At 45.9% G+C, this 26525-nt stretch overlaps 1 protein-coding gene across 8 annotated transcripts in view; it reads left to right on the top strand.

Moving 5' to 3' along the window:
• The window catches only part of ZNF536 (zinc finger protein 536), a 576810-nt gene that overhangs the window by 364206 nt on the left and 186079 nt on the right, over nucleotides 1-26525 (top strand). Inside the window, exon 1 of one of the 8 annotated variants that reach the window (XM_068261015.1) lies at nucleotides 10425-10667. The exons of the other annotated variants lie outside the window; for them this stretch is intronic. The gene's annotated coding sequence lies outside the window, so the exon portion shown is untranslated. Of the gene's footprint in view, nucleotides 1-10424; nucleotides 10668-26525 lie in introns of those variants that run through there. 8 annotated transcript variants of the gene reach the window in all.

Raw genomic sequence — 26525 nt, 5'->3', positions numbered from 1 at the left:
TGGTCGGAGTTTCTCTTTAACTATGCTTTAAACACAACTTTATTTTAGAGGAATTAAGCCTACCAATGTTTCATTAAAAACCTTGCTGTCTTGTGAAATAAAGAAAGAAAAACCTGCTGTAGCAGTTCGAAGATCCTCAGCAAATTCCTAGTGCCTGCTTAAACCCAGTGAGCTAAAAGTGGATCCGAGATGAAAAACTAACTATAACAAGTAACTTGTCTATATATCTTATCTAAAGTTTAGATAGTTTACACAGGAGATCTAGCTGCAAACAGCTTCAACAGTATATGATTATTTCTTCCTGTGATACAGTGGGAGCAGCCATATTCTGCTTGTTATCACACAGGCAAGCTGCTCTGCATCTCCACCCCTCAGCCTGTGAAAACTCCACTCCTCTCTCCTCCCCTCTCCGCCCCCTTGCCTCTGAAACCTCTGGCTGAAAAAGCCCGCCCCCCCCAGACTGAGCTCCCATGAGCACTTGCTACATGGGCTCAGAATGCCTAGGTGCTGGAGGAGCTGTGGGAGAGGCTTGCCTAGTTTATAGGAAATGAGGGTATTAAAACAACCAAAAAGTATTTGGCTTGAGGAATGCCCCGTAAGCTATATGTAAGGGGCACAATTATGCAGTGAGTAAAAGTTTAACTCGGATCCACTTTAAACCATGCCTCCTTCCACTACAGAGTCATACAAGGAGGAGATGATTGACTGTCGGGGGAAGTCATGCCTCCCTGCTAACCGATAGTAGCCAATCATAGCTCCCTCTGCTATTTTATCCTGTGCCTCCGCTCCCCTGTCACTATTACATCATCGGGTGCCACCCCTGCGGTGTTCCACTGCAAAGTAGATGAACTCCTCCTTTGCTATTTTATCGTATGCTGCCGCTCCCCTGCCACTATTGGACTGGGATTGAACCAACGTTGCTGCACTAATGGATTCGGTGTGCAGAGACCACCCCTGGAGCCACAGGGAAACTTCAGCAATCATCAAAGGTCCGCACCATCCAGTATTCAAGTTTATTTCTTTATAGCTCTTAGTAAAAAGACATAAGTAAAAAACAGGTCTGCATGATGATGATGCACAGGCGTTTCGACCCTTCTTTCTCAGATCACGTCAAACTCTGCAATGATTTGAGAAAGAAGGGTCGAAACGCCTGTGCGTCATCATCATGCAGAACTGTTTTTTACACGTCTTTTTACTAAGAGCTGTACATACAGAAACTTGAATACTGGATGGTGCGGACCTTTGATGATTACTATTGGACTGCGAGGTCTCACCGTAACCAGTAATGTTAGATTATGTGGCACAAGACTGAGCAGCTTCCAGAGGTCGGGGTGAGTAGGACAACAATGCACTTGGGGGTTGGTCAGACATCATTGATGATTCTCCATGCTGAATGTTTAGATCACGGGGGGGGATGGGGGGGCACCCCTACACACCTTACACACCTTACACGCCTTACACACCTTACACGCCTTACAGGCCTTACACACCTTACACACCTTATTAGCCTTACACACCTTACACACCTTATTAGCCTTACACGCCTTACACACCTTATTAGCCTTACACACCTTACACGCCTTACACACCTTACACGCCTTACACACCTTACACGCCTTACACACCTTACACGTCTTACACACCTTACTTGCCTTACACGCCTTACACGCCTTACACGCCTTACACACCTTACACGCCTTACACACCTTACACGCCTTACACACCTTATTAGCCTTACACACCTTACACGCCTTACACACCTTACACGCCTTACACACCTTACATACCTTACACGCCTTACACACCTTACACACCTTACACGCCTTACACGCCTTACACGCCTTACACACCTTACAGGCCTTACACACCTTACACGCCTTACACACCTTACACGCCTTACACACCTTACACGCCTTACATGCCTTACACGCCTTACACGCCTTACACACCTTACACACCTTACACGCCTTACACGCCTTACACGCCTTACGCGCCTTACACGCCTTACACGCCTTACACACCTTACACACCTTACACACCTTACACGCCTTACACACCTTACACGCCTTACACACCTTACACGCCTTACACACCTTACACACCTTACATACCTTACACGCCTTACATGCCTTACATGCATTCTCGCTTGAGGCACTCCTTATTGGCCACCAAATTTAATCCAGCTTTTGCTAAGTGTACAGTATGTCCTTTACTGTCCTCTTCAGTGATGTAGCTAAAGGGCTTTGGGCCCCTTTGAAAGTTTTACATTGTAAATAACAATTTATATAGTGCAACAACACCTGCCAAGAACATCCACAGTATGAGAGGTGGAAAAGGAGGCATGGCCAGATTTGAGGGAAGGCCACAAAGGCCATGGCCTAGGGCACCAGGATGCAAGGGGCGGGCAGCAGGCTGGCACACTAAGGCAGCTAAGATGACAATCACGTAAACTGCAGAGGTGACAAACCCGGTCTACATCCACACTGCTCCCGTAGGGGCAAGCAGTGAGGACTGGCCCTGTGCTCCCCCATGTGCTGGGCCAGGGGGAGCACAGAGGACAGGTGGTGCACAGGATGGGGTGGGCGGGATTTGGTAACAGTGGGCCTTGGGCGGAAGAATGTCCAAATCCTTGAAGGAGGGGAACAGTTTGTTAATAATTACCACTATTCAAAGCATATATAGAAGTGATCATTTCCAGCATAACACCATTGAAGATCTAATGCTGTGCTTGAGGGTTGTCCCCTAGTGGCCCCCTCTGGTATAAGGGCCCTGGTGCGGTCACAACCTCTGCATACCCATGCTATGCTACTGCTCTTATTACTGCTGGATAAGGGTACTCCACAGGCCATCTAATTCCCAACATGTTGCCTAAGGCGCAGGGGCCCTGGGGTTCATTTGGTTGGAAATGGGGTGTCAGCCACTCCTCCCCAACAAAAGTAGCCCCTAAGTCTCTTTTGCCCCAGGGCCCCATTGTGGCTAAAGCCGGCCCTGATTAGGTAAGTATGAATTTTTCCCTTGTGTGTCACGATTTATTTTTATTATTTGTTGCTTCTCTAAACATCCTACATGGCAAATAAGGCAAGCGATGAGGAGGAGTATACAGGTACACTTCAGCAGCGCTGTTGATTCAGCGGCTCCTGGAATAAATCTTTAAAATACATTTGTGCTTAGTAACAGGTATGTGACAGCTCGGAGGTTAATGAGCCCAGGGATCAGCAGCTTTCGTTACTGGTGTGATCCGAGCTTGTCGACTTACAGTGCGGAGCTGGAACGCTTCCACATTCCTGAGATTCAAGCTGGCTACCGGCGGCTGGTTACAAAAGCAGCCGGGCACTTTATTTCCCGTGAGAGCGAAGTTCAGCATGCTGGTTAAATGTACGTAATGTAAATATTGTGCGCACCAACAACAACATGGACACGGCCAGGCTCTCAGGGGGTTAAAGGGGAGACAGACGTCGGAAAATGCTGTAGGCCTTAAAGTGGACCTTTGTGCGATTAGAGACATTTAAAAACCTTATGATATAATGAATTGTATGTGTAGTACGGATAATTAATAGAAGTAGCAAAGAAAATAATCTCATATTTTTATTTTCAGTTATATAGCGTTTTTTTTATAACATTGAATAATTCTGTCACAGTTGCAGTTTTAAAACCACACTCTGTCTTTTAAGCTGTAAAACAAAGCAGATATAATGACCCTTTGAACCTTCCTGCAGTAACACCTTATCTCAAGCTGTCTCTCACTGTTTCTTGGCGGTTTAAGTGCTTCAGAAAACAGGACTGTACTTGACCCATTGGGTCAAATAGCTCAGGGAAACTCTTTAGCATAGCTAATAATAATGATAATCCGAACATTTGTATAGCGCTTTTTTCCTGTCGGACTCAAAGCGCTCAAGAGCTGCAGCCACTGGGACGCGCTCAAGAGGCCATCCTGCAGTGTTAGGGAGTCTTGCCTTGAACTCCTTACTGAATAGGAACTCTTCCTGTACTGGAGAACAATATGACACTCTTTTGTTTGCTGCCTGTGTCACACAGAGGTGCCTGGCTCTTCTACTGACCACATACTGTATGCTATTGCTCCATGGTTATTGCGTGATGAAGCAGGATCAAACCTACGAAACACGTTGCATTGTCCCCCAGAGTATGTAAATAAACTTGTTGTATTTGACAAACACATTGGCAAGTTTTGTGTCTGCTTGGAGGAGGTAAGTCCACCACTGCCTGCTCATGTATTAAACTTTCTAGATACTTTTATCCTTTTGCCACTTTTGTATCCATACTATCCTATATCAGGTCCACCCCTGACGGAGGGGTGTTACCCCCCTCTTTTCCTCTATAGAGAGTGAATTCTTAATCCTGTGTGGGGTCAGGTCTAATCTCCTGCCTGCCTATACAGTGGTTGTCTTTGTGAGTATAGCTTATTACTCTATCATACTTCATGTAAACTACCAGTACATACTACACTATATTTGTCTCTTGGTGTCCCTACTCTGTGTTCAACAGACTGTACCTTGTAGGCCAGTAAGCACCTGGAGCTAGCATACCATCTGCAGTGCAGACTAGCCCATAGACTCTATAGTGCAAAGTCTGCTTGAACTAGGCCAACAAACTTTAGCCATCAGTGTGTCATTGCAGCAGTGCATAGAGTGTTGACATTTGCCACCAGTGAGTTTCCATGGTTACACCACCATTCCATTCGGCAAGAAACAATCTGTCCTGGCAGATTGAGCTTCTGGCCGAGAGCAGCCTATACTAAAAAACTGTACATGAGATGGTCAACTAAAATGGCCATTTCAGCTAGCCAAAAATTGTGTTAATGAATTTCTTAAGGAAAAATAGAACACTAACAGTGGCTATACATCTCTCGACTTGGCGGCTGATCGACTATTTGATTCAATAATTATATATAGTTGAAAATTGGTGCCGCCGAGAGCATGACCAATTGATGATATCGATTGCACATACTGAAAGATGACGGGCCGTCGTGGACAATCGGGTGCACGACGGTAACAGCAAGTGATATCGGGATGAGTGACAAAACCCCTGGTGCTGTTCCCCCTAGTGTATAAATGTGCCGCCCCCCCCCCCCCATGTGCATTTATACAATACCTGTCCTGTGTCGTCCAACGCCCACTGCCTATCTGTCTTCAGAATTCCCTGCTCTGCCGTTGGCTGTATAAACGCTGGCAGCATGGCACATATGTGACGTCACACACCTTCTATGCACCGGCGGCATATATAGAGCTATTGGAAAAGCGAGGGATTCCAAAGACAGGTGGGCACCACGCAGAGGGCGACGTCATCACTACATTTATGGAAACCTTAATGAGAACCTGAAATGAAAATAAACAGTCAAAATAACCATACACACGCCATACTTACCTCCTGTGTAGTCTACTCCTCCATCTCTTTCTCCTCTCCTGCGTCCCATTTGTCCACTGTGATCACCAGAATTCTCTGTCCTCCATTTTAAAAATGGCCATTGCACGATAACAGCTTCCTGGTCAAAACACTTTTACACTGTAATATCACCCACTTGAACCGTAGAGAAACATGGACATTACCTGGTGAGCTTCTGAGAGGAACTGACGGTGAGGTTAGTATGTAATATTCATTTCCACCTACGTCATGTGTTTATTTTCAATAATTTAACTCGCTTCAGGTTCCCTTTAAGAGGTTTTGGTACACATTGGTAGGATCAAAACTAGTACCTAGAGATGAGCAAACAGAGGAGAAGTCCCCCGGGATGCCCTGTAGAAAGGCCCTCTTATAAATAGCCAGGAGGCTGCTGGGACATCGCAAACAGGTGGCAGGAGGCAGATCAAACAAACATAGGACAGACAAAGAATTAACACGAGTTGGTGTGTGTGAGTCAACTGCAGAGTGGTGAAAGACGAAGACTACAAACTTGGGCAAAAATTATACAGTCCTACGTCCAAACACAGGCCAAATCTCACAACATTATTCTGGAAGCTGTTTTACTAGCTGATTCCATGTCCGGTTAATAGTCCTCCTTGAATTCCCCATGTAGCTGTAGACCACAATGTGGTCTCCACGTGGGTGCCAGCAACTCTGCAATAGGTTGAATGTCATCAAAATACAAATTACATTTCACTTTAGCGGAAAACAAACACACACACATACAAACACAAGGCCACAACAGTGAACCTATCTGCATATAATTAAACAATATTTTTCAAAACACATCCATTAGCAGCCCATTGTGGTTTTCTAAAGAAGAAAAAAAACACTTCTGTGGTACGAGGCAGCGAGGAAAACTGGGGCTCCATCTGAAGAGCTGAACGAAATTAAAATTGCTTAGGCTCCCAACGATTATTTGTGTTTTTGAAAGGTAATAAAGGAAAACAATGCTCAAATTAATCCCAGGATTCGCTTTGGCCAGTCAGACTTTGAGCATTGAGGGACACGAGGGTCTCGTAGCGATTCTAGATGAGGTCAAGGCTTCTACTTTTTTTTTTGGTGGGAATTTTGTATTGCTTTTCCCAGGAGCTGCTTGTTTAAAGCTACAGCTCAATTAGCGAATGCAGATATATGCATATTAAAGAGGTAATTAGAAGTTTTTTGCATAATCCCAGATAACGCTATAGATAAGAGTTGCCACCTGTCCTGTTTTGAGCTGGACAGTATGGATTTTGGCTCCTTTTGTTAGGTTCTCAGTTTTGAGTAGAGGTCTCTTATGTCTGCAAACCCGACAGGTGGTAAAACTTGGATGAATGTTCTCAGGATCCCTCTGGATCTCTCTTCTGTTTAATAATAACATCTGCACCTTCGCTGAAGACACGGCAGGTGGCCCAACACTTGATAATGGTGCATTAAAGATGCCCTTGATAAGAAGGAGCATGTTCTCCAGTTTCTCTACTTGCAATTGGAGGGTTCTTATCATGTTTCACATTTATTAAAACATCTCCAGCCTGGAGGTCATTAGAGATCATATCTGATCTTGAAAAAACTGCAAGATTTACTAAATAAATTCATTAGCAGTGGCAAAACTAAGAAGCAATGGGCCCTAGTGTGAGTCTAAAATTGAGCCCCTTAAAGGGACACTTAAGTCAAACAAAAAAAAAGAGTTTTACTCACCTGGGGCTTCCAATAGCCCCTTGCAGCTGTTCAGTGCCCTCGCCATCTCCCTCCGATCCTCCTGGCCCCACCGGCAGCCGCTTCCTGTTTCGGTGACAGGAGCTGACAGGCTGGGGACGCGAGTGATTCTTCGCGTTCCCGGCCACAATAGCGCCCTCTATGCTGCTATAACATATATCATATACCATATAGCAGCATAGAGGGTGCTAATGTGTCTGGGAACGCAAAGAATCACTCGCGTTCTCAGCCTGTCGGCTCTTGTCGCCGAAACCGGAAGTAGCCGCCGGCGGGGTCAGGTGGATCGGAGGGAGACAGCGAGGGCACCGGAGAGCTGCAGGGGGCTGTTGGAAGCCCTAGGTGAGTAAAACTCATTTTATTTGTTTGACTTAAGTGTCCTTTAAGCACTCCATAAGTAACAAATGATATTCATAACCAAAACCTGCCAAGGATAGCTCCAGTTTTAGGGCCTTTCACACTTTAGTGCAGTGCTGTTAATTCCGCACCACACATAGGGGCCTATATATCTCCTGAGTTTGCTCCTCGGAGATATTTTCACACTTTGTCATAAAATGTATTTTAAACCACCAGCAAACAAGAAAATATTCAAAATAATTTTGATAGCTCTTTTTACCAACCATGGGGTATTTTTTTCAGTTGCTGAAAAGTTATTTTAAAACGTTAAAAAAATTATCTCCTGGGAGATAACTCAGTTTGTTAATGATTACCACTGTATTAAAAAAACACATAGAAGTGTGCGTATGAGAGGAGTCATGTTGACTGCACTTGTTATGGATTATTGGTGGCAGAAGCCATGGGGCTGCACTTGGTATGGGTTATCAGTGGAGGAGGTCGTGGTGGCTGCACTTGTTATGGGTTATCAGTGGAGGAGGTCGTGGTGGCTGCACTTGTTATGGATTATCAATGGAGGAGGTTGTGGTGGCTGCACTTGGTATGGATTATCAGTGGAGGAGGTCATGGTGGCTGCACTTGTTATGGATTATCAGTGGAGGAGGTCGTGGTGGCTGCACTTGTTATGGATTATCAGTGGAGGAGGTCGTGGTGGCTGCACTTGTTATGGATTATCAGTGGAGGAGGTCGTGGTGGCTGCACTTGTTATGGATTATCAGTGGAGGAGGTCGTGGTGGCTGCACTTGTTATGGGTTATCAGTGGAGGAGGTCATGGTGGCTGAACTTATTATGGGTTATCGGTGGAGGGAGTCATGGTGGCTGAACTTATTATGGGTTATCGGTGGAGGGAGTCATGGTGGCTGAACTTATTATGGGTTATCGGTGGAGGGAGTCATGGTGGCTGAACTTATTATGGGTTATCGGTGGAGGGAGTCATGGTGGCTGAACTTATTATGGGTTATCGGTGGAGGGAGTCATGGTGGATGCACTTGTTATGGGATATTGGTGGACAGAGTCATGGTGACTGCACTTGTTATGGGTTATCATGAAGGGAGTCATGATGGCTGCACTTGTTATGGATTATCAGTGGAGTGAGTCATGGTAGCTGCACTTGTTATGGATTTTTATGAAGGGAGTCATGGTGGCTGCACTTGTTATGGATTATCAGTGGAGGAAGTCATGGTGGCTGCACTTGTTATGGATTATTGGTGGAGGAAGTTATGGTGGCTGCACCTGTTATGGGATATCGGTGGATGGAGTAATAGTGGCTGCACTTGTTACGGGTTATCAGTGGAGGCAGTCATGGTGGCTGAACTTATTTTGGTTATCGGTGGAGGATGTCATGGTGGCTGAACTTATTATGGGTTATTGGTGGAGGGAGTCATGGTGGATGCACTTGTTATGGGATATTGGTGGAGGGAGTCATGGTGGATGCATTTGTTATGGGATATCGGTGGACAGAGTCATGGTAACTGCACTTGTTATGGGTTATCATGAAGGGAGTCATGGTGGCTGCATTTGTTATGGGTTATCAGTGGACGCAGCCATGGTGGCTGAACTTGTTTTGGTTATTGTTGGAGGGAGTCATGGTGACTGCACTTGTTATGGATTATCATGAAGGGAGTCATGGTGGCTGCACCTGTTATGGGATATCGGTGGAGAGAGTAATAGTGGCTGCACTGTAAAAAAAGGGAGAAGGTTAAATTTGCCACAGTTGTTTATTGATGGAGGAGAGAGCTACACTAGTTATTGGTAGAAGGAGTCAAGATGTATGCACTGTGGATGGGGGGTGACTACATGCTACATGACCCCTGGTAGATGTTTGGCCAGAGTGTGCTAATTACCACAATGTGAGGGGTTGTAAAAATCAGGAGTAGAGTCAGCAAAGGTTTGGGGGGTGGGGGCAGGATTTGAAGTTATGCTCCGGCCCCTCACCATGGCAGGGGGGAAGTCAGCTGTATGCTTCACATCAGACGTTCGTACAAAACCTCACCAAACACCGCTCCACTCAGCCCATTTACACATCAGCAAACCAGTTTCAAAACACTAAAGGTAAAAATTCCTCCAAAGCCTTTTTTTTTTTCAGATTTAGAATTCAGCCTGACCTTTTCAAAATGAGCTTTATAAAGCCCCCTTTACTCGGTAACACAAACAGACATTTTGTCAAAATAAAGTTGCAGTGGATGGATAATGCTTTGAGCTGCCTTGAGTCTAAGCTCATTAGGTCTTATTGTAATCCTCCTCTCTGGTATCCGTGCTTGTACACTTTCCTTTTTAGAACTTTTTTTCCTGCTTTTTCTTTAGTTGCTTACGCCACATCGGAATGAAGAAACAATTTCATCTATCGGATGGTTGCTAGCAATTGGCGAGCTGACCTGTTAGGAGCAAAACTATGTCTTATCATTTTTTTATTTTTTTCTACAATATCCTCTTTTAGCAATATTTTATTTAGGTCTTCTAGCATCTTTTCTTATTTTAGTATATATATATATATATATATATATATATATATATATATAGCCTGATGTCGTTCAGGCAAAGTGCAGAATACCTGCTTCTCTGTAGAATGCCTGCTTTTTTTTCTTTTCACACTTTGACTGTAACAGCATCTGCAATACCTATGCCTGCTGTCAGTGAGGGCTAGTGATGATGATGATGGGTGCATGCATGCTGATATTTACTGTTTGTGGGAAAGTGCTGCTGCTGTGAAGGAGCCTTCAGGTGCTGCTGCCAGGGGGGAGGGGCGGGTTTTTTTTTTTGGGGGGGGGGGGCATGAGCAGGAAAGAGGAGAGAGAAAAAAGCTGTGGACATCATGTGCAGGGGGGAAGGGGGGTGGCAGTTGGGTTTTGGGCAGTTGAAGGCTAGTGAGGGGGAGGAGCTTGAGAAGCCATGATGCAGCAAAAAATAAACATAAGTTTAGAGTCATCATTATACAATGCTCTACTTGCAGCAAGAAATAGGCATGATTGTTTTTTCGTGTGTGTGTTTGTGAGAAAATAGAAGGCAGAGACTAAAGAAGAGAGCAGCCATTGGTGAGACTGACAAAGCAAAGCAGAGGCACAGACAAGAGAGCACTACTGAAAAACTAAAGTAAGGAAGAGAAAGAGAGCAGCAGACATAACAGGAGAGGAGAGAGAGACACCACTCACAACTACAGGCGGGTCGGTTGTACATTTACTGTATATGTTACAGGCAAAGTACGAAATTCAGGCATTCTATAGAATGCCTAGGCAAAGTGCGTAACGAAAACAGACATTTTGTACTTTGCCTAAAATGGTCAGGAATTCTATAGAATGCCTGTAACATATATATATATATGGACTACATATATATATATATATATATATATATATATATATATATTCTGTAAAGTGCTGCAGAAGATGTCAGTGCTATAGAAATACATAATAGTAATATGGTAGGACATAAGACTATGACTATGGTAGGATTAGATTGTGAGCTCCTCTGAGGACAATCAGTGACATGACTATGTACTCTGTAATGTGCTGCAGAAGATGCTATATAAATACATAATAATAATATGATAGGACATTATATACAATGAACAGAGGCGCCAAAAGTATAAGATTAGATTAAATGAGCTTAAAAACCAACTTAAATGGCAAAATTGAAGGAGGAAGTGGTGGTCTTACCTCCCACAAGCAGACACGACAACGACTGCGATTCAGACAGTCAAACACATTTATTAGGAACTCCAAAAAGAAATGCAACGCGTTTCGCAGGTTCAACCCCGCTTCATCAGGCAATATAGGGAGGAGTATCAAACAATCTGCACAAGGATTCAAATTAAGCGCCTCGTGTCTGAGGGAGGTAAGACCACCACTTCCTCCTTCAATTTTGCCATTTAAGTTGGTTTTTAAGCTCATTTAATCTAATCTTATACTTTTGGCGCCTCTGTTCATTGTATACAATTTTGAGTCCACCCTTGGTGGAGGGTTGCTACCCTTTCTTCCTGTCTACAGAGAGCGACTTCTTAATCCTGAGTGGGGTCAGGACAATCTCCCCACCTGCCTTTACAGTGGTTGCCTGCTGGTGACCCTGACTTGTGAGTATCTAGCAATACAAACTTATTGCCTTCTTGTCCAGTACGAATTACACTATTGGGGCTCTTGGTGTTCCCTGTTTTTATGATAGGACATTAGACTGTTACTATGGTAGGATTAGACTGAGAGCTCCTCTGAGGACAGTCAGTGACATGACTGTGTACTCTGTAATGTGCTGCAGAAGATGTCAGTGCTATAATAAATTTATAATCATATTAATATTTATTGACCCATTTATACATGGGACAGTCATCAATGTATTGCCTATAATTATCAGACAATGGTCATCATATATGGAGACCTGCAGATCTCCAGAAAATTGCCAGTAATCCTGTAGAAATAATGTCAGAATAGATGACTGAAAGCAACAGACTACAGAAACTCCCCCCCCCCCCCCTCAATGGATTTATTTATTGTTATTATTTCCTTCCTTTACCTGTCAGGCACCGGTAAGAGCCCACGAGCCAGGCTGAGAAGGAGTCAAAAGTAGAGTAATTTTGGGATTATTTAACAGCATGGTGCGGTCTTGCTTTGACCTGTAATCACAAATGGGAACTTAGCTTTGATCAGTCAGAACAAGTTACTTTCAGGCTCAGTGATGTAAGATCTTAATCGCCTGGGAACATAACATTTAAAGCAAAATTTATATTTAAAACGGGGGGTGAAGGAAATATGCAAGAAAGTAATGTAACAATGACTGTGTTAAATAAAAGGGATCCTGGTCAGTATTACAACATATACATCATTAATTTCCACAGTACAGCAGCAGGCCAGTGTTTACGGATTGCAGGAGATGCCCATCCCCAGACACACCTGCTGCTGCCCTGCCATGCTACACACCGACTGCAGGAGATGCCCATCCCCAGACACCTGCTGCTGCCCTGCCATGCTACACACCGACTGCAGGAGATGCCCATCCCCACACACCTGCTGCTGCCCTGCCATGCTACAAGCCGACTGCAGGAGATGCCCATCCCCAGACACCTGCTGCTGCCCTGCCATGCTACAAGCCGACTGCAGGAGATACCCATCCCCAGACACCTGCTGCTGCCCTGCCATGCTACAAGCCGACTGCAGGAGATGCCCATCCCCACACACCTGCTGCTGCCCTGCCATGCTACAAGCCGACTGCAGGAGATACCCATCCCCAGACACCTGCTGCTGCCCTGCCATGCTACAAGCCGACTGCAGGAGATGCCCATCCCCACACACCTGCTGCTGCCCTGCCATGCTACACACCGACTGCAGGAGATGCCCATCCCCAGACACCTGCTGCTGCCCTGCCATGCTACAAGCCGACTGCAGGAGATGCCCATCCCTAGACACACCTGCTGCTGCCCTGCCATGCTACACACCGACTGCAGGAGATGCCCATCCCCAGACACCTGCTGCTGCCCTGCCATGCTACAAGCCGACTGCAGGAGATGCCCATCCCCAGACACACCTGCTGCTGCCCTGCCATGCTACACACCGACTGCAGGAGATACCCATCCCCAGACACCTGCTGCTGCCCTGCCATGCTACACACCGACTGCAGGAGATGCCCATCCCCAGACACCTGCTGCTGCCCTGCCATGCTACACACCGACTGCAGGAGATGCCCATCCCCAGACACCTGCTGCTGCCCTGCCATGCTACACACCGACTGCAGGAGATGCCCATCCCCAGACACCTGCTGCTGCCCTGCCATGCTACAAGCCGACTGCAGGAGATGCCCATCCTCAGACACCTGCTGCTGCCCTGCCATGCTACAAGCCGACTGCAGGAGATACCCATCCCCAGACACCTGCTGCCAACCTGCCATGCTACAAGCCAACTGCAGGAGATGCCCATCCCCACACACCTGCTGCTGCCCTGCCATGCTACACACCGACTGCAGGAGATACCCATCCCCAGACACCTGCTGCTGCCCTGCCATGCTACAAGCCGACTGCAGGAGATACCCATCCCCAGACACCTGCTGCTGTCCTGCCATGCTACACACCGACTGCAGGAGATGCCCATCCCCAGACACACCTGCTGCTGCCCTGCCATGCTACACGCCGACTGCAGGAGATGCCCATCCCCAGACACCTGCTGCTGTGCTGCCATGCTACACGCCAACTGCAGGAGATGCCCATCCCCAGACACACCTGCTGCTGCCCTGCCATGCTACAAGCCGACTGCAGGAGATGCCCATCCCCACACACCTGCTGCTGCCCTGCCATGCTACAAGCCGACTGCAGGAGATGCCCATCCCCAGACACACCTGCTGCTGCCATGCCATGCTACAAGCCGACTGCAGGAGATGCCCATCCCCACACACCTGCTGCTGCCCTGCCATGCTACAAGCCAACTGCAGGAGATGCCCATCCCCAGACACACCTGCTGCTGCCCTGCCATGCTACACACCGACTGCAGGAGATGCCCATCCCCAGACACCTGCTGCTGCCCTGCCATGCTACAAGCCGACTGCAGGAGATACCCATCCCCAGACACCTGCTGCTGCCCTGCCATGCTACACGCCGACTGCAGGAGATGTCCATCCCCAGACACCTGCTGCTGCCCTGCCATGCTACACGCCAACTGCAGGAGATGCCCATCCCCCGACACACCTGCTGCTGCCCTGCCATGCTACAAGCTGACTGCAGGAGATGCCCATCCCCAGACACCTGCTGCCAACCTGCCATGCTACAAGCCAACTGCAGGAGATGCCCATCCCCACACACCTGCTGCTGCCCTGCCATGCTACAAGCCGACTGCAGGAGATGCCCATCCCCAGACACACCTGCTGCTGCCCTGCCATGCTACACGCCGACTGCAGGAGATGCCCATCCCCAGACACCTGCTGCTGCCCTGCTACACACCGACTGCAGGAGATGCCCATCCCCAGACACCTGCTGCTGCCCTGCCATGCTACACACCGACTGCAGGAGATGCCCATCCCCAGACACCTGCTGCTGCCCTGCCATGCTACAAGCCGACTGCAGGAGATACCCATCCCCACACACCTGCTGCTGCCCTGCCATGCTACAAGCCGACTGCAGGAGATGCCCATCCCCAGACACCTGCTGCTGCCCTGCCATGCTACAAGCCCACTGCAGGAGATGCCCATCCCCAGACACCTGCTGCTGCCCTGCCATGCTACAAGCCGACTGCAGGAGATGCCCATCCTCAGACACCTGCTGCTGCCCTGCCATGCTACACACCGACTGCAGGAGATGCCCATCCCCAGACACCTGCTGCTGTCCTGCCATGCTACAAGCCAACTGCAGGAGATGCCCATCCCCAGACACCTGCTGCTGCCCTGCCATGCTACAAGCCAACTGCAGGAGATGCCCATCCCCAGACACCTGCTGCTGCCCTGCTATGCTACAAGCCGACTGCAGGAGATGCCCATCCCCAGACACCTGCTGCTGTCCTGCCATGCTACAAGCCGACTGCAGGAGATGCCCATCCCCAGACACCTGCTGCCCTGCCATGCTACAAGGGAAAAAAGTACCCCAAATGGACACTTACCTCAATAGTGAGAGGTCTCTGGATAATCCATATGTAACATTCATAAATAGATCCCCATATCTCTACGGGGGACACAGAATCGCAATTGTCGCTAGAAGCTACACGCAGCATTTCTGAAAATTAGATTGGCAGGCGTTCAATGGTAGACGCACTGAGATGAACATTGGCGTTCATCTCAATGTGGGACGTGTTGATTCCAGCGCTAAATGACGTGGATGGACGCCAGCAGCCATCCATCAGAACCAACCCTTACCTTGACCCTTCACCTTAGTTCATCCCTAAACATAACCCTTTTGGGTGACCCCCTGAACAGTATCCGAAACGTGTCACCTAGCCATACACAAACGCAGCGATTTTACTGTATATTCATTTCTGTTTATTACCTTCGTAAAATAGTGACTGAGATATTTTAGTTTGATATTTTTATTATTGTAGATACTTTAGTTATCTCTGTGAAAGGCGAATATTGTCTACGTCACACTGTGGCCTGCTTATTGCGCACCAAAAACCACACACACGGAATTCACCTAATTCATAGCGCCTCAAAAAAAACCCCAAAAAACAGATTAATAAATAAATCAAACATTTGGGGTGAACATTTTTTATTGTATATTAGCTGCAGGTATGGAGAGAGGAGCAGTATAGCTGAACAAGTTTACCTAAATATTAATATTTAACCACTTAATGACAAGTTGGCTTATAAAAACGTCCTGCTAGAGCCTCTTAATGGCTCCAGGATGTTTTTATAAGTCAGACAGTGCTGCTGCCGCGCGTGCACGTGCGTGCTCCCGCATGTGCACCTGCATTCCCGTGCACGTGAAAATAGTGAAAAAAAAACCCACCAAAGAAAAAATACACCTTTATTTCCAAATACTTTATTGTCACCATACTTTGTACTAGGGACATAATTAAAATCATGTGATAACCAGGACAAATAGGCAGATAAAATGTTTGGTTTTTATGCACAGTAGCAGGGTTTATATTAAAACTATAGGGGATAAAATTGGAGAAATTGTGTATTTTTTCATTTCTTTCCTTGTTTTTCCCTTTAAAATGCATAGAAAATAAAGTAGTTACTGAAAACAAATATCAACCCCAAAAAGCCCAATTGGTGGTGAAAAAAACAAGATATAGATCATTTCATTGTGATTAGTAGTGAATAAGCTATTGGCAAATGAAAGGGATGAGCACTGAAAGGTGAAAATCGCCCTTGTCCGTTTGGGTAAAAACCCCTTTGGGGTGAAGTGGTTAAGGCCTGATTTAAAAAAAAAAAAACCTTAAAATTCAAATGGCATTTTCCCCCCCAAATAACGTATGTTGTTTTCTACAGCATGCCAAGCATCTATCTATAGTAAGATATTTTACACCGTGTATTTTTGATTCCCAAACCCGTGTCGCATCCGTGCTCGAGACCCGAATAAAGCGCTTTCCAGTTCTGATGGAGAAAAAGGCAATTCTATCATTATTGTTTTTTGGGTTGTTTTTTTTTCCGGTACATATTTGTGTTGACGCATTCCGCTTGGCAAGTGATGTCTGAGTCCCATGAAATCCATCTATTTATTCCTGTGACACCTACTGCTGGGACTGCGCTGATCCACAACAGACTCTGTTTCACTTCGCCGTCGCCAAGAACGGCTCATGACTCAAGCAGCAGATGTTTTGTTCTGTTTAGGTCGGAAAAGAGGGCTCGCAGGCCAGTTTTAACTCCTCTTCCAGGAGCCGGCACAAGCAGAGCCGACAGGTTTCGGGGGGCCGCTGACCCCGGCCGCCTGCCTTGACGGACGCGGCGAGGGTTCCAATCCGTCCCTCTTGGTTGTCGGAGCCGTATCCTGGAACCCGTCCAATTTCCACACAGCAGAATATCTGATTATGTGCTTGGATTTTTATATTGATTTTGTGCGCTCATTTGGAGATTTGAAGCCAGGCTCCTGCCTGTGACAGGTGCTCGGTGAAGGGAATCTCGCTGGGTTCTCGTTTATGAATATTTAACAAATAAATTAGGCTTTGATCTGTGTGAAATGCAGGCATTTACCATTACGGCTCAGGTTAGAATAAAAAAATATATATCCAAAAGCACTTGTCATATATTATAAGGGCACTTGGGGAAAAAAAGATGTGTATGCGGTTTAAGGATATATATGTGGTCTGTCTTACCTGCCAAAATGTCTGTAAGGTAATACATATCCTCTTGTGATTAGCCCCCTCCCCCCAGCTTGTTATGCCTGGGTCTTATCAACGAAGCATGTATTTTCGGCACACACTCTTCCCTGCGCTGCATCTGACCTGGGTGCTGCCATAGACATGATGTTATTATGTCTATGGTCGCGCAGCAGTATAATTCGGGTGCCGGCAATCACCACACCACAAATTACTTCTCCCACCAATTTGCTACCACTCGGAATGGGAATAGTAGTTAAAGCCGCACGAAATTTGAACGGCAGCAGGGGGAGCCGCCATTCGGCTCACACTGCGGCAAAATTACCGGGCAACAATAATCCATGCCTGATCAAACCGTGGTGAGGGGTAATGAAAGTTTGGCGCATCCCGATCTTACTCAGAGGTACACAAACACCTAGCCGCTCACTCCGCACCTCCAATGAACTTCGCCTGACTGCCCCCCGCATCACCCAGTCCCATGCATGCCACCAGGACTTCTCAAGAGCTGCTCCAACACTTTGGAACTCCCTACCTCCCCCCCATTAGGGTTTCCCCTCCTTCAACATCTTCAAGAAGGCCCTCAAAACCTGCCTTTACACTCTAGCCTACCCCCCCTTTCACTGTAGCTCTAATCCGGCAGCTGAACTCTGGTCCCCTACCTTTTGTGTCCCTACCTCTCCCTTTAGATTGTAAGCCTTCGGGCAGGGTCCTCCTCCTTATGTCTCCTACCTGTTTATGCACCTCCATTACCATTAGGGATGGTTGGAAATGCCAATTTCCGATTCCGTAGTAAATCCGCATTCCACCATTGCCAAATACCGATTTCGCTTTCCGCTACCAATTTCCGCATTCCAATGCGGAATTTCCGCCGGAAATCGCGGAAATTCCGCCCTACTTTAACATCGATTTTCTCAAAAACTATAAGGTCTTTTTGAAAACTTTTTTTTGCATCTTGTTCAGGAGATTCTGCTTAATAAACCCTGAAAATGTGGTGTTTCAAGGACTTACGGCGGCTTTGCTATTAACCGCTAAAGTCGGCGGATTTTTACTGTAATGCAAATGCAGAAAATAGGCAGATGCGGATTTTCTGCATTTTACATTACAGTAAAAATCCGCCGTTTTTAGTGGTTAATAGCAAAGCCCCCGTAAATCCTAGAAACACCAAATTGAACAAGATGCCAAAAAAAGTTTTCAAAAAGACCTTGGGCTTGATTCTCAAAGCGGTGTGAAAACCCCCTTACCACGTCTAAACAAGCTTTTCGCGCATAAAACTTTACGCGCGCAAAACTTTATGCGCGTAAAACTTTACGCGCGTACTGCACAGAGCACAGGGCGCACCGCGCGAAGTGCCCATTAAAGCCTATGGGACTTAGCGCGCGTAAAACTTTACGCGCGCAAAGTTAGCGCACGATCTGATTGAGAAATCCAGTGCTAACCTACTTAGCACCCTGGTTAGCGCGTCTAAAGACTTTAGACGTGCTAAGTAGGTTAGCACCGCTTTGTGAATCAAGCCCCTTATAGTTTTTGAGAAAATCGATGTTAAATTCGGGCTGATTTTCCGCGATTTCCGGCGGAAATTTCCGCAATTTCTGGCGGAAATCCTCCTAACGCACTTGCATTACCGATTTCCGCATTCCGATCGGAATTTCGAAAATTGCATTTCCGTGGAATCCGAATGAGCATCCCTAATTACCATACACCCATCCTATGGATATGAGTGAACGCTTGAGTGAACTCAACTTGCCTAACCTCCATTCTCCCATCCAGTGACTGACTAAGCATTACCTTGTACTCATACTGTGCTGTGTGATCTGGTTTGCATGTAGTCCTGGATTGTCTTATTGCTGTATGTCACCCCTAAATATTGTCTGCAACCTAAATTAGCCTCCCTGGCGTTCTATTAAGATCGCCAGGGAGGCTGCGGGAGGGTTTTTTTTTTATAAAAAAAAACTATTTCATGCAGCCAACTGAAAGTTGGCTGCATGAAAGCCCACTAGAGGGCGCTCCGGATGCATTCTTCTGATCGCCTCCGGCGACCAGGAGTAACACGAAAGGCCGCAATGAGTGGCTTTCCGTGTTTCGCTTACATCGTCGCCATGGCGACGAGCGGAGTGACGTCATGGACGTCAGCCGACGTCCTGACGTAAGCCGCCTCCGATCCAGCCCTTAGCGCTGGCCGGAACGTTTTGTTCCCGGCTACGCTGGGCTCAGACGGCTGGGGGGACCCTCTTTCGCCGCTGCATGCGGCGGATCGCCGCGCTGCAGCGGAGATCAGGTAGCACACGCGGCTGGCAAAGTGCCGGCTGCGTGTGCTGCTTTTTATTTGAGCCAAATCGGCCCAGCAGGGCCTGAGCGGCAGGCTCCGGCGGTACTGGACGAGCTGAGCTCGTCCAGACCGCCCAGCAGGCTAATGTCCAGCGCTGCGTAATATGTTGGCGTTTTATAAATACAATAAATAAATAAATAATTGGTGATTGTGTGATTACAGCTGCTGCATATTCTTAATTATGGAATTTTGTCCTTTTTTAGTATTTAAAATAAAAATAACAGGTAACTGTGTGTGCAAACCCACTGCAACCACTAATTAACTTTTCAGCTGTCCTTCTTCTGCCCTTATATGACCCACCTAGCCATCTAAAATCAGATGATTTGTAGTAAGTCTAGGCTGGTTCTGTGAGAATACTAGTGACCTTGGATGATCTCCAGCCTGGGCATGTGTCAGTAAGTCAAGTCCAGAATGTGTACCTACAAAATATCTTCATTCCCAATCTAAAGAGAAGATCAAATGCACACACTTGGCCCTTGTCCTCCTTATTACTACAACATCCTTTTCTCTTGTGCCCCACCAATAGACTCTTACCTTTATAGTCAATGATAGTTGCAGATTGGCTTTCTTATTCTTCTCACTACACACATCTGTTGGCACTGTCTGTAGACTTCTCCACATTGGTTCCTCCTACCACTCTTCTCATAATCTTCTCCTGTTTCTAAATCTCTACACTGGCTCCTCTCACCAATCCTCATCCGTTGCTCCTCTCTATATATCTCTATACTGGCTCCTCCTACCACTCCTGATCATTTGCTCCTCTCTGTAATTCTCTACACTGGCTCCCCAAACCAATCCTCATTTGTTGTTCCTCTCTACAAACCTCTACATTGGCACCTCCCAGCAATCCTCGTCTGTTGCTCCTCTCTACAAATCTCTACATTGGCTACTCCTGCCACTCTTTATCATTTGTTCCTCTCTGTACATTTTTACATTGGCTCCCCCCACTAATCTGCATCCATTGTTCCTCTCTACAAACCTCTACATTGGTTCTTACCCCCTATCCTTATCGGTTGGCCCTCTCTACAAATCTCTAGATTGGCTCCTTCCGCCAATGCTCTTCTTATGCTACTCTGCAGACTGTACACTACCTCCATCAACCAACCAATAGTGGTTAATTGTTAGTAGGCCCAGATGATAATGTCCTGGGTGGGGGTAGAAGGACACCTATATTCACACCAGATTTCCAAGTGATCCTATCACAAAAGATCATTATGTCTAACAATTAACTGGCAAAATGTCAGTGTGTGACCATGTGTCTTTTGAAGGAAAAGGGGTCAGACTGTCTGAAATGGACTAGATTATACACCTCCCCTAACATATTCATTTTAGGTTGCATTATTATCTGTGAAAGGTTGGTAGACAATAAACTGAGAGGGAGTTTCAGAGCAGAGAAGAAGCATGTGCAAAATGCTGTATGCGGGATTGGTAAGAGGAGGTCAGAGTGCTTGAGACTAGAAAATCATGAGTAGAGAGCAAGTTGAGTGTTATATATTATCTGGAAAGGCATATAGGGATGTCTGGTGGACCCAGATTGGAGAGATCTTCTCCAGTAAGAGTTAGAAGTTTGAAATGAGCCCTTTATTAAATGGATAATCAATGAAGGCACTGACAAAGAGGGTCATTAGGCAAGGGGGAGTCAAAATTGATCATAGATGGGTCAGTTGATTCACTGGTACACCACGTAAGAGCACAACAATAATGAAGATTGATTCTTATTATAACATGGTACAATACTGCCAATAAAGATGGGCCAGATGAAATTGTACCATTTTCTGGAACTGGCCTCAACGAACATGTCAACACACCCTATGTTAACTATAGGATCTGTTCGTACATGTCCATTGCGATGAAGGCTTACCCTGCATGTTTTTTTCACACACCAGACGGTAATCGGACATGTTATGCATAGTATGCTATAGATCATATGTCTATTACAACTGACAACAGAAGAAAAAATGTGTGGACCGTGGTCTACACTGAACCCAGCATAATAACTGCTAGGAACTAAATATACGATCTCCAGATCTGGAAGCAGTTCACTCTGTGGCCATTTTCAGACATTGCCTAGAAAGTAGAACTTCCAGTTGGAACAAATAATTATCTCAAACACAACAAAGTGAAATATGTGGCCCCCTTTAAAAATACACTACTTGTCTCACTACTTAAGTAATCATTCCAACAACAAGATTGTTGTTGGTTTTTTTTTCACCTAGTTGCTCATTTGTGAACTTGCTTGATCAGCCAAAGTACTTCAACATATAATTTGTGTGTTTGATTTGTCTTAATTAGATTTATTTATAGGTAACTGATCATTTCTTCAACTGCAGGAAATTACAGATGACACTTAACTATTTAGGGCAAAGGGAACAACACTCCTCCTCAACCCCAAACCGCTTCAGTAGCGAAGGTGCAGACAAAACGAAGAGATAGGTGTATCTTCCTCATAATCTGTTTATATAGGTGCGAGCAGTGAATTTGCCGACACTCGCCCTTGGTAACCCACATACTCATTCAGTGGCAACATGTTTTTGGGATGAATTCATTTGAGCGCAGAGACCGGCAGGCGTCTAATAGATACCAGTGCCTAGCGGTATTTGGGTGGGTAAGCAGAGAGTTGGAATTAATGGTTGTTGATGATTATAGACTTGTGTTGATTTGGTGCCAGGGAAAGGAGGTTCGGTTTAGACACTTTGAGAGGGGACTAGGGTTTGTGGGCGGGGTGGGGGGTTGGGGGGGGGGGAGAGTTAGGCACTTGGATTGGGGAAGGACACTAGGAGGTGGGGGGGGGGTCATATTAAACGAGGGAGGTAGGTTTAGGCATTAGCAGGGGATAATTCAAGTGATAAAAGGGTGCAAGACGGGGCATAGAAAATTATTGGTAATGTAAATGACCAATATCTTACTACTAGCGGCACCACCCAGTACCCAACATAAGCCTTGCCACTGCAATATGTACTCACAAAAAGTGCCTGCATTTTAAAACCTCCTAACAATGTTATTTAGGTTGATTGACAAGCCTCCAAAAAAGAAATAAAAAATATAATTTTTTTCAGCTAGGATCAGTATTTTTCATCTAAAGGGGCTCTAGATTGTCCGCACTGGCACATGGTCCATCCACGAATACCTCTTAATTTCTTAGATTTGAAAAATGAAGGCTGAACTTAATATATGGGAGACATGATGACTGCAGGTGTTATATGGTGGGCTTATGTCCTACACTTGTTATAGTGGAGACATGATGGCAGCAGGTGTTATATGGTGAGCATATTTCCTACACTTGTTATAGTGGAGACATGATGGCTGCAGGTGTTATATGGTGGGCTTATTCCCTACATTTGTTATAGTGGAGACATGATGGCTGCAGGTGTTATATGGTGAGCATATTCCCTACACTTGTTATAGTGGAGACATGATGGCTGCAGGTGTTATATGGTGGGCATATTCCCTACACTTGTTATAGTGGAGACATGATGGCTGCAGGTGTTATATGGTGGGCATATTCCCTACACTTGTTATAGTGGAGACATGATGGCTGCAGGTGTTATATGGTGGGCATATTCCCTACACTTGTTATAGTGGAGGCATGATGACTGCAGGTGTTATATGGTGGGCTTATGTCCTACACTTGTTATAGTGGAGACATGATGGCTGCAGGTGTTATATGGTGGGCTTATGTCCTACACTTGTTATAGTGGAGACATGATGGCTGCAGATGTTATATGGTGGGCATATTCCCTACACTTGGTATAGTGGAGACATGATGGCTGCAGGTGTTATATGGTGGGTGTATTCTCTACACTTGTTATAGTGGAGACATGATGGCTGCAGGTGTTATATGGTGGGCATATTCCCTACATTTGTTATAGTGGAGACATAATGGCTTCAGGTGTTATATGGTGGGCATATTCCCTACGCTAGTTATAGTGGAGGCATGATGGCTGCAGATGTTATATGGTGGGCATATTCCCTACGCTAGTTATAGTGGAGACATGATGGCTGCAGGTGTTATATGGTGGGCTTATTCCCTACACTTGTTATAGTGGAGACATGATGGCTGCAGGTGTTATATGGTGAGCATATTTCCTACACTCGTTATAGTGGAGACATGATGGCTGCAGGTGTTATATGGTGGGCATATACCCTACATTTGTTATAGTGGAGACATGATGGCTGCAGGTGTTATATGGTGAGCATATTCCCTACACTTGTTATAGTGGAGACATGATGGCTGCAGGTGTTATATGGTGGGCATATTCCCTACACTTGTTATAGTGGAGACATGATGGCTGCAGGTGTTATATGGTGGGCATATTCCCTACACTTGTTATAGTGGAGACATGATGGCTGCAGGTGTTATATGGTGGGCATATTCCCTACACTTGTTATAGTGGAGGCATGATGACTGCAGGTGTTATATGGTGGGCTTATGTCCTACACTTGTTATAGTGGAGACATGATGGCTGCAGGTGTTATATGGTGGGCTTATGTCCTACACTTGTTATAGTGGAGACATGATGGCTGCAGATGTTATATGGTGGGCATATTCCCTACACTTGGTATAGTGGAGACATGATGGCTGCAGGTGTTATATGGTGGGTGTATTCTCTACACTTGTTATAGTGGAGACATGATTGCTGCAGATGTTATATGGTGGGCATATTCCCTACGCTAGTTATAGTGGAGACATGATGGCTTCAGGTGTTATATGGTGGGCATATTCCCTACGCTAGTTATAGTGGAGGCATGATGGCTGCAGATGTTATATGGTGGGCATATTCCCTACGCTAGTTATAGTGGAGACATGATGGCTGCAGGTGTTATATGGTGGGCATATTCCCTACACTTGTTATAGTGGAGACATGATTGCTGCAGGTGTTATATGGTGGGCTTATGTCCTACACTTGTTATAGTGGAGACATGATGGCTGCAGGTGTTATATGGTGGGCTTATGTCCTACACTTGTTATAGTGGAGACATGATGGCTGCAGATGTTATATGGTGGGCATATTCCCTACACTTGGTATAGTGGAGACATGATGGCTGCAGGTGTTATATGGTGGGTGTATTCTCTACACTTGTTATAGTGGAGACATGATTGCTGCAGATGTTATATGGTGGGCATATTCCCTACATTTGTTATAGTGGAGACATAATGGCTTCAGGTGTTATATGGTGGGCATATTCCCTACGCTAGTTATAGTGGAGGCATGATGGCTGCAGATGTTATATGGTGGGCATATTCCCTACGCTAGTTATAGTGGAGACATGATGGCTGCAGGTGTTATATGGTGGGCATATTCCCTACACTTGTTATAGTGGAGACATGATTGCTGCAGATGTTATATGGTGGGCATATTCCCTACGCTAGTTATAGTGGAGACATGATGGCTGCAGGTGTTATATGGTGGGCTTATTCCCTACACTTGTTATAGTGGAGACATGATGGCTGCAGGTGTTATATGGTGGGCATATTCCCTACACTTGTTATAGTGGAGACATGATGGCTGCAGGTGTTATATGGTGGGCTTATTCTCTACACTTGTTATAGTGGAGACATGATGGCTGCAGGTGTTATATGGTGGGCATATTCCCTACACTTGTTATAGTGGAGACATGATGGCTGCAGGTGTTATATGGTGGGCATATACCCTACACTTGTTATAGTGGAGACATGATGGCTGCAGGTGTTATATGGTGGGCATATACCCTACACTTGTTATAGTGGAGGCATGATGGCTGCAGGTGTTATATGGTGGGCATATACCCTACACTTGTTATAGTGGAGACATGATGGCTGCAGGTGTTATATGGTGAGCATATTCCCTACACTTGTTATAGTGGAGACATGATGGCTGCAGGTGTTATATGGTGAGCATATTCCCTACACTTGTTATAGTGGAGACATGATGGCTGCAGGTGTTATATGGTGGGCATATTCCCTACACTTGTTATAGTGGAGACATGATGGCTGCAGGTGTTATATGGTGGGCATATTCCCTACACTTGTTATAGTGGAGGCATGATGACTGCAGGTGTTATATGGTGGGCTTATGTCCTACACTTGTTATAGTGGAGACATGATGGCTGCAGGTGTTATATGGTGGGCTTATGTCCTACACTTGTTATAGTGGAGACATGATGGCTGCAGATGTTATATGGTGGGCATATACCCTACACTTGGTATAGTGGAGACATGATGGCTGCAGGTGTTATATGGTGGGTGTATTCTCTACACTTGTTATAGTGGAGACATGATGGCTGCAGGTGTTATATGGTGGGCATATTCCCTACATTTGTTATAGTGGAGACATAATGGCTTCAGGTGTTATATGGTGGGCATATTCCCTACGCTAGTTATAGTGGAGACATGATTGCTGCAGATGTTATATGGTGGGCATATTCCCTACGCTAGTTATAGTGGAGACATGATGGCTGCAGGTGTTATATGGTGGGCTTATTCCCTACACTTGTTATAGTGGAGACATGATGGCTGCAGGTGTTATATGGTGGGCATATTCCCTACACTTGTTATAGTGGAGACATGATGGCTGCAGGTGTTATATGGTGGGCTTATTCTCTACACTTGTTATAGTGGAGACATGATGGCTGCAGGTGTTATATGGTGGGCATATTCCCTACACTTGTTATAGTGGAGACATGATGGCTGCAGGTGTTATATGGTGGGCATATTCCCTACACTTGTTATAGTGGAGACATGATTGCTGCAGGTGTTATATGGTGGGCATATTCCCTACACTTGTTATAGTGGAGACATGATGGCTGCAGGTGTTATATGGTGGGCATATTCCCTACACTTGTTATAGTGGAGACATGATGGCTGCAGGTGTTATATGGTGAGCATATTCCCTACACTTGTTATAGTGGAGACATGATGGCTGCAGGTGTTATATGGTGGGCATATTCCCTACACTTGTTATAGTGGAGACATGATGGCTGCAGGTGTTATATGG

The sequence above is a fragment of the Hyperolius riggenbachi genome, chromosome 11 (assembly GCF_040937935.1).
Source record: "Hyperolius riggenbachi isolate aHypRig1 chromosome 11, aHypRig1.pri, whole genome shotgun sequence".
NCBI lineage: Eukaryota > Metazoa > Chordata > Amphibia > Anura > Hyperoliidae > Hyperolius > Hyperolius riggenbachi.
Note: the sequence above shows the minus strand (reverse complement) of the source record. Positions and strands in the feature narration are given on the sequence as shown.